The sequence below is a fragment of the Hirundo rustica genome, chromosome 3, assembly GCF_015227805.2.
Source record: "Hirundo rustica isolate bHirRus1 chromosome 3, bHirRus1.pri.v3, whole genome shotgun sequence".
In the NCBI taxonomy this organism is placed as follows: domain Eukaryota; kingdom Metazoa; phylum Chordata; class Aves; order Passeriformes; family Hirundinidae; genus Hirundo; species Hirundo rustica.
The window spans coordinates 82,988,483-83,001,620 of NC_053452.1; the positions used below are offsets into that span (position 1 = coordinate 82,988,483).

A 13,138-nucleotide genomic window follows, 5' to 3' on the forward strand; every position below is an offset into this window, starting at 1 on the left:
GGAATTCCATAGCATGGCTTTTTGACATCCTTAAGACAAATTGCTACAAACACACTAGACTGAATTGGTTAGGGAAGAAAACCGATGCAGAATTCAAAAGTACATTTGAAAATAAAACCCATCTGGCTCATTCTTGTCCCTTGATATACACTACACTGATTTTATTGCATTCTTTTCCTCCACCTCTTCACGCCTCATTTACTTTCTGGCACTGGAAGCTCTCCTTAATAGTAACAATTAATAATTTTAATATACATTTGGTGGAAAAGTATGTTTACTTCTGAGGACTCCATATACAATCTGCTAACACTACTGAAATACGTAGCATGAATATTAAAAAAACAACTTCTAACCAAATGCCTCTAGATCTCCCAGTCACTGTGTTCTAGCAGTAACTGTGAGCAGATTCCTTAAATAGATATTTAAAGTATGATGGCAAGTAAACTTTGTGAAAATATTCATGAATCCACTGGACTGGTAACTCCTCACTCCTCAGTACTTTGAACTATATTTGCCTACTCGACCACAATTAAATACATCTATTCAAACAATCCTTTATGTATAGCCTAAAACATAAAGTTTAATTGCAAAGGTTTCAGAAAACAGGAACTTTTACAGCAACTTCCAAGCTTCACCAGTGTGAATAAAACACCATGGATAGACCTGTCCTTCCTCCATACTCTATACCTTTTAATTTCTTCTTTACAGGAGCGAAATTAGGAAGTCTCAGGAAATACAGATGAACAATACTGCACCAAAGAAATCCTTTACACTAAAGAGATCCTTTTCATCCCAAAAATCTTCATGGACACATTATAAAACACCCTACAAGTCTGTGTGGTATCGCCACATTCATATGACATTCCATGGAGATAAGTCCTTTTCTGAGTTTTAATTAATTGTTAAACATACAAATTAGTGTCTTCAGAAATTAACTTGCTTCTTCAGTTTTTCTATACTCATGTTCAAATCCAGCACTTATTTTAGACGTTAAAGGTTTTAAGTCTATTAATAAATTAAAATTTGAGATTAGCTAGCCCTCCTCTTGCCTTTCAGAAATTACATGTATATTGTTTATTAATATTCGCAGGTTTTGAAAATTTCATCTGTCCCTCAAATTCCCAGAATAATCAGGCTGTAATAGATATTACATATTCTTTTCACTATAATACATTTTTTTAGAAAATAAAATCCAAGCTTTTAAGTCTGAGTGTTTTTGAGGTTTCTCCAAGATAACATTTAAGGAAAGACTGCAGTCTTCTACAGCCAAAAAGGCACGGAAAACACCCACATTCCGTAAGATGAAAGTCCCAAAATCTTAGAGGGATCTATCAGCACTATGAAGGTACCTAAATCCCTGACACACTAAGAGCATCTAGCTAGCTTTATCTATCTCCCTTTCTCACAATCACCACCATTTTCTCTGTTCAGTACCCTTGCTCTTCTAGGTGCTCTGATTCTCAAGTAGAGTCACATCAAAAAGTCAGACAGTGAAGCCAAATTATAAAACAAGAGGATGAACAGTGCCTCAGTTATTCTTTTATTCTTGAAAAACAGATGGGACCCTGGGAAATTCTTAAAGGCCTCCCATGGACAATCCAGTGATTTATAAGATCCATAAATCCTCTATTAATCCAAATATTGTACTATGCTTTCTGTGAAGAACACCAGATAGAGAACTTCTCCAGTTATTCTAGAGGATCTAAGAACGGGCCAGCTAATTCATTGCCACACTCACACTCCAATACACACACAAAAACACTGTCTGGAACAAATCTTGGCAGTATTCATCCAGAAGCAAAACACTATTCTGCCAGATACGACCCACATAACAGGTCTCCTCAGAATAATTTTACTGAACTATAGGTTTGGAGAACTTGAAAAAAGTCAGCAACTGTTCCTAAAAGAAAAGAGAAAAACAGCATCAGGTCACCAATAAAGTAAGTAAAACAGACTGAAATTTTATTGCTGAAGACAACAATACTTTCATTTTCCCCCACTAAATTGCTCAGTAGCTTTTAACACAGTTCAAATAACCATATAGGACAAACAATAGTTAGTGTCCCAGCAAAAAAAACTGCTTTGATCCAAAAAGAAAGATTAAAATAAAAGTGATGTTTCTTAAATTTGTAGATGAAGACTGTGAGAATAGAAGAACTTGAAGGCAGAACAGACAGAAGAAAAACATTAATTCTGGAAAATGAAAAATGCAGGAATGTCAATGAAGAACAGCAAGAAAAAAGGAAAGGCCAAGGCAAGAGAGATGCCAATTTCTAGAAAGAAAATATCCAGATTTTGGAAGGTATGGAGAAAGGAACTGAGACAAGTGCTGGCAGTACCACTTGTGTCATAGCCCTCGTTTGTTTTTCACTCTGCTTCATACTGGGAATTGTAGCAAGACCAGGCCAGCAGCGGGACTTTGTTTCACCAAATGTCCCAAAGAAGTGGGAGCTTCAGCATCTATGCATCCAGCATCTGCTTCATTCCTATTTCCTAAATTACCTTCAGTTCTGATAGCACAAATTCATAAAGTTCATCACAGACAGCTGAATTCAACTGCAGAGATTGAACCTATAGTATCTGAATAAGTAACCTGGACCATACGGGAAAGCACAAGGCAATATAAGAGAAAGATCTGAGCAAAATAATCACTAAATAATTAAATAAAAATATGAAGTAGACCGGGATGATCAAGTAGATGTCTGAAAATGAGAGCTGGGCCATCTCTGCCCTTTTCAAAAACAAGCATTAGCAGGTAAAGTAATAGACGTGGTAACTATTTGAATAACAGATTATTACAGAACTTTGTGCCAAGTATCTTGAAAACCTAGGCTATAAAAATTACTGTATCCTTGTTTAGGTTCTTCTTATTCTTTCTGTATTTTTCTGTATTATTTCCCATTTATTTTTCCAAAGTAACAACCATTTCACCTTCTCCTTTCATTCTTTCAGCATCATATTTTGTCTTATTCTATATCTTTTGTGATCTCTTCATTCAGACCATCTCCGTAACCCTCATTTCTTTCTCCTATTTCTTCTACAATCTCCATTGTTTTGGGTTTTTTTAAATAAGTTTCACTCTCTCCATATCTGACTTACTTCAACTTACAGAAGAAGGAATAGTCATTTTCAGGATATATATTAATTTTCAGCCTGTCAGCCAAGAAAATGAGGGTCCTGAAACATGATCTCATTTTTCTGTCCATTTGTCAGTGTCCTGATAGACATTTTGCAGCCAAATACAAGTCTTAAAAATATTAAGTTCCTGAAAGCTTGGTAAAAATCAGTCGCTATGAGGAAGATCAGTACTCTTGCTAACTTTGTAACCTCATGAAAGACTAGCTGCATTTAACACTATCTCTCACAGCTCTTTCAGCAGCAGCCAGTAAGCACCAATAAATTGGCCCTGTTGCTTTTAGTCTAGCCATCCATTTTAGAAAAGAGCAGAGCATCTTAATGTAGGTAAATGGAGGACATGGAATGGTGGAAGGCAGGAAATATGGGACATAAATTCATAGAAAAAAAGGCTTCACCCCTCATGCAGTAATTATTTTTCATTCTTTATCATAATGCTGTCATCCGAAGTAAAGGAATAAATTCATTTCTGTGCTTTCACAGCATTGTATGGGAAGGGAAAAGATGGTAAGGCCAAATGCAAAATCCATGGAACACATATCTGAGAGCTCTCTGGGGATTTTTCAGGCTTCTGTTTCATGGAACAGTCCTACTATGCCATTAGGATTTCTAAATCATCAATACAGAGTTATCCCTCAGTAATTTGCTCATAATTTCTTAATTTAAATTTCCATAAAAATACCATAAAACAATAGCTGTTTTCTATTTAAGTAATAACTCTGTTGCTTTTATAACAATTAATTTAACCTTTTTGATGTCTGTCACTTGTGGTGGTGCAGAACTGTTTTATTAGGTTTTTATAAGAAGTTTATGTTATGGTTCATTTCACTGTATCCCCAATGTTGTAACCCTTTTTGTGTTGTCTGTATAACAAGGTGTTTTGTGTCAGTCCTCCCACCCCCCTCTCTGGGGCAGCCTGTCTATCACTTTGAGGAGCCCTCCCAGGCTGCGAAATCTCAGGGAGAGGGCTTCAGGTGATAGGCCCCCTGGGGGGAATTCCCTTAGCTGTGGATTTTAGTGGTCCAAGGCTTGGGGGTGGGCACACCTTGTTACCCCCTGAATCCCCTGATTTGTTGTCTTGTGGCTGAGAGCCAGCCTTTTCTCTTCTGCTGCTGTTGCTGTCACAACACTTTTGGGGTCCAGCTGCTAAGCCGAGAAGCCGAAACAAACCGGGACCATTCTGTGGCTGTGTTGACTCGAGCTAGCCAGAGGTCATCTCCCGCCCGGTGCGGGACGGAACCAGACACAGTCACTGAAGCTAGTAATTTGGATATAATTTCTTTTTTCTCAGAACAGGGACTACAGCTGCAGTGCTTGGGATAAAGGTAAAACATTACTTCTCCATATCAATTGAATATGATCACATGATGACTCAAGTCTATATAAATTTGCAGACTTTATCATTCCTGTTTTCTGGACCAATTGCATGTAACAAAAAGTCTGACACTGTATCATATAAACAAAGGTTAATATTCAGCAGTTTTTCCTCTAATAGATAGACTTGTATTTTAGAAACTATGATTCTATTTTCTAGCAAATGCCATTATTATAATCTTCCAGCATGTTCCACACGACTTCCATATCCAAGCTAAAACTAATAAAAAGATTAGATTACAGTAAAATAAGAACTTCTTCCAATGCTCAAAAACATTACTAAGGTGAATCATATGCCGTTTAGTGCTACTTGTACTCAACCAAAGTCATTCCCCAATTATTCATTTCCATAAAGTTTAATGGTCTTTTGGCTACTGAGAGCAACAGTAAGGCAATGACATTTGATGGGTTAGCACAGGACAATGAAACATTAGCATACACAGAAACTGTCACAAAATATATGCATTTGCCACTGATCTCAATGGAAGTCTCCTTAGTGACAAACACCGAATCAAGCCTCGTATTTGAGACAGATACTTCTTGACACACAACAGAGCTTCATTTAATCACTGCACTGAACCTTTTAAAATGTTAGCCCAAGAATCAGTATCTATGGTAATTTTAAAAGGTACACAAAAGTAATTCTATCTACAGACCAAGGAATTTTATTTTTAAATAGCCTCTCTTAGTGAGCTGAAAAAACTGTGAAAATAATCTGGGAAAAACAGCCTGATATAATTTTTTTTCCATTGATCACTGATCACATTACAGCATTAAAATGAGTCCACAGCATGAGAAAATTATCAGCAATAAGAGTTTGCAAATATCCCTTATCTATTTGGTGTATACTCCTCAAAGAAATGACTATTTGGATTCTTCTGTTCAACATGATACACAGGCATTTGCATTTTTCACTTAGATCAGCAGCTTAAAAGACACTGAACCCTTTACATGCTTATCAACTAAAAGACAGCAGGCATCTTTGTACATGACAGAATAAATATTCAAAACCTGTAACTCATTCATGGTGGAGTTCTGAATACTGCTGAATAATAGTCTTTGTTCCCTCCTGTCTGCTTATTTTGTACTCTTTGCGTATCTGAGACAGTCTTTCCTCTAAACATTTTGAAATGTCAGTCTTACACTATGTGTCACATGAATACTTTTCTCCCAAATCGCTAAGGCAGTTTTTATATTTGATGGCAGACGGGATACAGACAGAAAAACCATGATGTTTCTGTAAGAATCATACAAGACATAAATGAGAACTTCCTGTCTTGAAACTTTAATTTCCAAATGCAATACTATAGAATAACACTCATTCCCAGTCTGGAATTAATGCTGCATCCCTGTAATCACTGAAATGCCTGTAGAGATCTCCTCCTTTACACTCTCTATATATGCAGGAACCAGAGAGAGAAGGCATTAAACACAGATCCATGGAAATGCCAAGGAGTTTGTACATCCAAAAGCATGACAATCAAAGAAGCATAACCAAGCTTGTCAACAGAGCAAAACTATATATGACCAGAATGTCAATTCATTTTTTGAAAGCAGTAATTTGCAGAGCTGTAGTTCTGTTAAGGGTCTCTAAAATCCTCAGTTCACTAGGGGAAGGGCCAGAGGGAGGACCAATCACCCAGCACTGTAAGCAGCAAAGAGCATGTGGTTGTTTACTAGTTTTCTCAGTTTTTTTTTTTTTTTACTCTGAGCAACATTTGCTTACGGACTTGCTGCACACCACTTCTCACAGAAGCTCAGCAGCTTACTGCCCCACAACACATTCTGTGTTCTCTGATATTCTTTAGAGCTCTGTTTGCAAAAAGTTTTTCAGAAGCAAGTTTATCAGAGTTTCTAAATTTCTTGGGTAAATTTTTCTTGAGTGGAATGTAATCATTTTAGAGAAAGACTGTTGCTTAGTCTTTGTTGTCACTTATCTTCCCCAAAGGGGAACTGGTTAAGCAAAAGTTTAACAGTTAGCATGATAAATTAGAAAACTGGAAAAGGGGACTAAGGGTCTGTATGTGGTGCTTTGAAGAAAATTATACAAAAGACCTAAAACTTTAAAAATTACTGGAAGCCCTAAATAATTAATATATTTATCTCAGGCAACACTAGAAAAATGAAGGATTAATACAAAATCTATAAAAGGCAAGATCACAGCATAAAGAAATTGAGTAGTTTCACAAATATCTTAAAGGATCTGTAAGGCACTTGACTAGTGTCAATCACAAATTTTTCCTTTCTACTTCAATATTTCTAATGATGTTTACTCATGAAACCACTGAGCCTCTAAATTATGTAATTTTAAATTGCTCAGAGTTTCTTATTTATTTAAAGATCAGCATTTCTGCATTACCAAGACATATTTTATTTCTTTAGAACACAGATGGTGAAGGCTCAAAACTTCATCACATCACCAATTTCCTCTGTACTTTGCTGAATCATCGGCTGCTCAGTTGTGTCAGTTCTGTATTTCTTTGGGTGATAATGAAATAAATACTAAATTAATACAGGAGAGAGGGGGACTGTGAGTCTTCTACACACCTTTATTTTGACCTTTTCCCAATACTGAGAAAAAAAAAGGTATTTTATTCCAGTGTGGAACAGGTCAGAAAATTAACAGTGATGACTTGAGCAAGTTACAATTTTACTAAATATGTGAGAATTACTGAAGTCACAGAGAAAAAAAATACATAGCCAAATTTATCTTTTCTATTAAGCAAATTCTAGTGTGTTACTAAGTTATTTCTGAAATGAGAAAGGGTCCATATATAAGCTTTTCAATTACCCTAAGTAATTGCTCTAAAATATCCCTACATTTTGCAACATTTCAGTATTGCACCTACGCAATTATATATAACAGCCAAGATCTTTCAGGTTTGACTTCAATATAGATCAATCCTGATGATACTTAAATGTCTAGATAATCAAGATGATACTTTAAATCTAGACACATACATACTCAGTAATATATGCATTAACTACTTCAAATACATTTTGATTATCCAGTAGAAAGAACAATTTCCAAGTGACTAATTATGTACAGATTACTCTGAAAGGTTTATTTTCTTTCACTGGAAAATAAAACTGTATCAACACAAACTGCTGACAGTGTTTTAAGATCTAAAAATCACATCTTCCCCTAGTCAATGTGTTATTTAAAACAACACTGAACTCCTAGCCAAAAAAATGACTGTATCAAGACAGTTCTCTAATGTCAGCAAAACACCACAGCTGGTAATCAGAAATTAATTGTTTCCATGGGCTTGTTAAAGTGCAACAATTGTTCCCATCATATTGCAAACAGTTCCATACTAACACATGAAAAACTGCCAAGCTTAATAACCCATTTTTTTTTCTCAACACCATTTTCCCTGTAAGAAGAAGCAGAAAACACACATCTTTTAAATTTAATTTAAAAACTGAAAATTTTAAGAGAATTTTTTTTAAAACTTTGAAAGAGTTTTAATAAATCAACTTTTCCCTTTAATACAAATCTAACATACCAGTTTAATGGCAAATGAAAAATAGATGCCACTTGCTCTTCAAATTCAAAACTGATTCCCCTGTCACAGCAAAACCATTTAAGTCCTTCTTCCTTAAGAAATCTGTAAGCTTCCAAAGACAGCACTGTTGTAAATTTCAAAGTCTAGGTAGCATGTCAGTAAATATACCACAAGTGCCAGATGTGATAATATTGTATAGATTAGTACTTACTGGTAATGTTTGACCACATGCCAAAAGAGTGATTTTACAGCTTTGTCATGTGCAGATCAAGGAACTATTAAAACTGGCAATATGGGGGGTTTTAGCTGGATGGAGAAATCATTATGCACATTTATAGCACAAGCATTATTCAGTAACCAAGTGGTATTAAATTACCATTTCCTCTTTTTCTCATCTGTAAAGTTTGATTAGCATTCTCTGTAAACATTTGCAGCAAGTCTTAAGCTACAAGACACAAACAAAAGCACAGTTCCAACTCAGAGCACACTTCACTGCTGATCCAAGTAATGTGACTACAGTTTAAACAGAGCATTGCTTAGGCAAGTGAATAAATACCTCACGTATGAATCGAATGGAAAAAAAGAATTAATTGCATAATCTTAAGCTTACATCACGGGTCAATTGGATTCTTTCTCAAGTATCATTTGTCAATACATAGACAGAATGACTGAGAACTCTTTTTATGTTGGGAGGGAGAAAGGAGAAAACAACTATATATACACAAACACCTTGGCACTGAGGTACTTCCCTGGAAAAAAAAAGATGCATGGGAACAAAAAACCAAGGCTTCAATTCAAAGCCTTCTTAAAACATAGAAGAGCAAAGATATGAATAATTAGTTTCTAAAATGGTTATGTATATATTCTTGTAACTTTAAAATGTCTGCCTCCAAGAATGGCTCCAGAGTTCTGCTTCTGGAAGCCAAGCAACCGTCCACAGCACGCTCTAGCAACCTGAAACTACAAGACCAAAAGACACAAGTTTCTTATGGAAACAGTGACAAAATTAACTGTCATCATGCAAGCAGTACAACTTTAATCACATTTTATAGGTACAAGATCTATTCAATAAGAAATCCAAGGAGCAACATGTAAAATGGCAAAAGATCAAGAACAGATAGCCAAGAAACATAAATCTGATCCCAGGATACCTGTGTTACAATTGTACAGTTCAATGCCTGGTGAGTGTAGTTAATGCATAAAAAAACCCACATCAGGCTTTGCTGGTCTTGATTTTCCTTTTATTCATGGTCCAAATAGATGAAGTAAACTTGAAGGAATGGAACAAGCTGGTAGACCCATAGGTCTGCTAGGACATGCTGCCTATTAAGTACAGGACATGAAAGATGTACTACTGAAAATTATTCACTGATGATATCTGACAAAAATGCCACTTGTGCATTAAGGATATTGCTTTAATACATGCTCAAAGGCTCCCATCAAGAGCCTTGATGGAAAACAGGCACAGAGTTTGCCCAATCTGTAGTACCCCTTGGTTTCCTCTGTGGAACTCTGCTTTTCTTCTGCTCAGATTTGCTCTTTCCAAAGAGCAGCAGATACGTTTGCAGCCTGACAAGCATTTATGCTGACCTCCATGAAGGGGTGTGCGGAATCCTTCCTGAAGAGGAGCAAAGCAACACAGAGTGCTCAGAACTGCATACACCCCTTCACTTGACTGTAGCATAGTGTCCTAAAGAAGCGACTTCTGAATTACTATTTTCAACACTTCTTTGCACTAACACAGCAACCATTCAGAGACAGTTAAGATGATTAATTAGGTATCAATGTACATGGCAAATAATTGCCTTTTAAATAATTCAAATGTATAAAAATATGCATTTGCAAATTTTCATGTGCAATGTTAAAATGGCAGACTGATACTAATCAGTTCAACATTTAAATTTATATTCTTGGCTCAATTCAGGGTGAAAAAATTACAGTAACTTGCACAATCCATTAAAAGTACTTAATCCCAAGCTAGATTTCCTACTTCCAGTAACACATATCTTTCAATATAAAAACCACTACAACTACAAAATTTTACCCTGAATGTTTCCCAGTGAAGTGGGAAGTGTGCCATTGGCTTTTTAATCAATACCACACCACCCAGCAGTTCATACACAGGAAAGTCCACACAGTCTAATCTATTCAAAGTGTCCAAGTAAATCTGTTAAGTGTAGTGAAGGAAATAAAACTTCTGTTTGAAAACTTCATTTCTGAAAAGGATAAAAAATGCTTTTAAACAGTTTTGTGGTTTATAACAACCAATTTTTAGGTATTTCATATATAACTCACATTTCAGTTTTCTGAGCAGTGTCCTTCATGGCAGCTTAGTCTTTCAATAATAACACAGCTAATCAATCAAGTAATGGAAAAGCATTATTTGTCTGGATTAGGAACTGACATCTTTGCTATGGCTGCACAAAATGTACATGTCTACATGCATGTGCAAGAGTTGGGGAGTCAGCAGAGCATTCAAGGCAGAGGCTTCTTTATCAGCAGGGTATGTTGAGAAACATACTAATGTGTTAATTAATTTGTGCTTACAGGTGAAGATATAATGAGAAAAAAATCGCTTCTGATTCCAGTCCACCCATACATGAATAAAACACACAGATGCAGGATGCTGATGTTAGAATAAGCACAGGGAAAACATTCTCTCCCTCAAAACAAAAACAAAACAAAAAACAAACAAACAAAAGAAAATCAACTCTATGGACAGCTAGCTCATCTATCTTTGAACTGCTATACCACCTATGCCCCAGTCCTAGTGAATAAAACAGTGAAGACTGTCAAGGTAAACAAGAGACCTAACAAATTTCTCACTGACCACAATGACATTGTGCTTCGAAAATATATAGATACACAAGATGTCAAGATGCTCAGTAATCTAAGGACAGCCTCTGCTGTTCCACTTCCTAAGGAAGCAGCTACGACAGCACCTACTCTTTAAACAAGCTTGTGTCACTTTTCTGACACATAACAATAAAAGCTTTTAAATTGATTTATATAGCTACATATTGGGAGTTAATGTTGGGTTTAGTTTCAATCCTGCAAAGAAAAAGCACGTTTACTTTTGATTCATGTCTCAATCAGAATTAATATACTGGGAGTCTGTGCATGTACAACTTGTACAAACTATTCCATTTTTTTGGTCTTGAGAAAGACCTTAGAAAGATTAAGATCATGCATTTTAATGTACAGAAATGTATATAAAACACATAGATTCTTTGCTTTTATCCTAGTAAAAATGTCAGATTTTTTTTAAACAGGCCAACTATTTATGTCCTTTATGTCAGCAGCAGGTGTCATCTCTCAGCTACAAAATTAGAGTTCAATTTGCCTCACCTAAATTTACTCTAGGAAAACTAGGGTTTCTCTAACTTTTTCTTTAAAGACCAAACTTTTAAACCATAACATTTCCAGAGGCCAATTTATCTCCTGAAAAAAACAGACTGCTGAAGCAGTCGTGATTAATGACCCTCAGGAAAATATCCTTTCTCTAGAATATCTCCATGAGCTCCTGCAACTAGGTCAACCTTCATTTCTCCTTCTTAGACACTTCAAGATCAACAAAAGAAAAATCTAGCCCCTGTTTGACCCATTCCAGGAACTGTACCAAAAAAAGTTTCAATTACTGCTGGGATCCATTCAAAGTCCATGGCAGTCTGCTCCAGGCCAGTGTAACCTCATCTCCTCATGCAGATGACAAATGCTAACCTATTTCAAAACTGAGCAGAATGTCAAAATCTTAAAAATGCAAAGAAAATATCAGTAAAATTAGGGAGCAATTTTTATTTACGTTCACTGTATTTATTCTTTATGTTTATTTCCCTTAAAGCCATATATTCATAAATGCGCTCACAGGAGCAATGCAAAGTCAAAACAAACGCTTAACTTGACTAGAAGAGGCCTCTGGTGGCAGTTGTGAAGTACAACTGCTCATAGTTCTAGGAAATATGCATTTTGATGACAAAATTTTCTGTATAGAAAAAGTTACAGAAAGCAGACCAAGGAGTTAGATTTGCAGTGAAGATTGACATATTACTGCTCATCTCCAAAGCAATTCATCTCTAACAATTTCAGCCCATCCCTCTTCATGGCTACAGCGCAGCTGTCAAAATAAAGTTGCGTATATTTCCAGCTAAGACTAAATGCCTTTACTGATCAGAAAGGACACCACTCCCAGCAGTAAAACTTAGGGATAGGTTTTTACAGCAAAACCTGAAGTCCTGGTCTCCAACACCACGCAGACTCCCATCAATCAGCCATGGACCACGCATTCCAGCACTGCAAAAAGCAATAAGGTTACAGCGTATTACGTGCACCATCATCTGCATCCAACAGGACGAAGAGACAATGGAAGCATTTCAAACACACGTGAGACAAGGGAAAACAAAAAGCTGGCCTGATGTTTATGAGTGCTGCCACAAGTAATAGTCAGAGGCAATGGGCTGCCTGTAACAGCAAATAATTTGCTTATTGGTTGGACTGGAGTAAAAGTAATTCCATTATCATTTAAGAGCCCACAGAGAGAACATAAGCAGACCAATGGACAGCTGACAACTTTCTCCAGAATGGCCAACTTTTCTACTGCTCTTTTGGACCTGGACATTGGCATCTCAGGAAGGGAATAACAAGTCCCATCACGCAAACTGAGGCTGTAAGCCACTGTCAACTGCAACAGCTGCCACAGGCAGTTCCACTTGGGATAAGACTACAGCAAGCAGCTAGAACTGTAGTTCCATCTTCTGTTTACACTAGCAATTCCCTTAAAAGCTGTCCAGGATGCAAATTAAATTTAAAAAGTTTCAGTGTTACATAATGCAACCAACTAATTCACAAATGCAAACAACTAATTATTTTCAGCTGAGCAAAAGAGGCAAGATCTAAAGAAGAGAACGTAAAATTTCTCCCATCAGACCAGCCAGCATACAGACAAACTAACACAACAGCAATGCTAACTAAAAACATTTACTGTTTGGTATTTATTATAACAAACAGCTGAACTGCCTAGCCAACAGGCACTATACTTTTTTTTTTTTTTTTAATGATTCTCTTAATTCTTAATAGTAAACTTATTAACAGATTTAAAGCTATAGAACCATCTGTTTCATCTT

General features: G+C 36.2%; 1 protein-coding gene across 1 annotated transcript in view; it reads right to left on the reverse strand.

The window, feature by feature from the left end:
* BCKDHB (branched chain keto acid dehydrogenase E1 subunit beta) overlaps positions 1-13,138 on the reverse strand; it is a 110,039-nt gene that overhangs the window by 57,418 nt on the left and 39,483 nt on the right. The gene's annotated exons all lie outside the window — the stretch shown is intronic.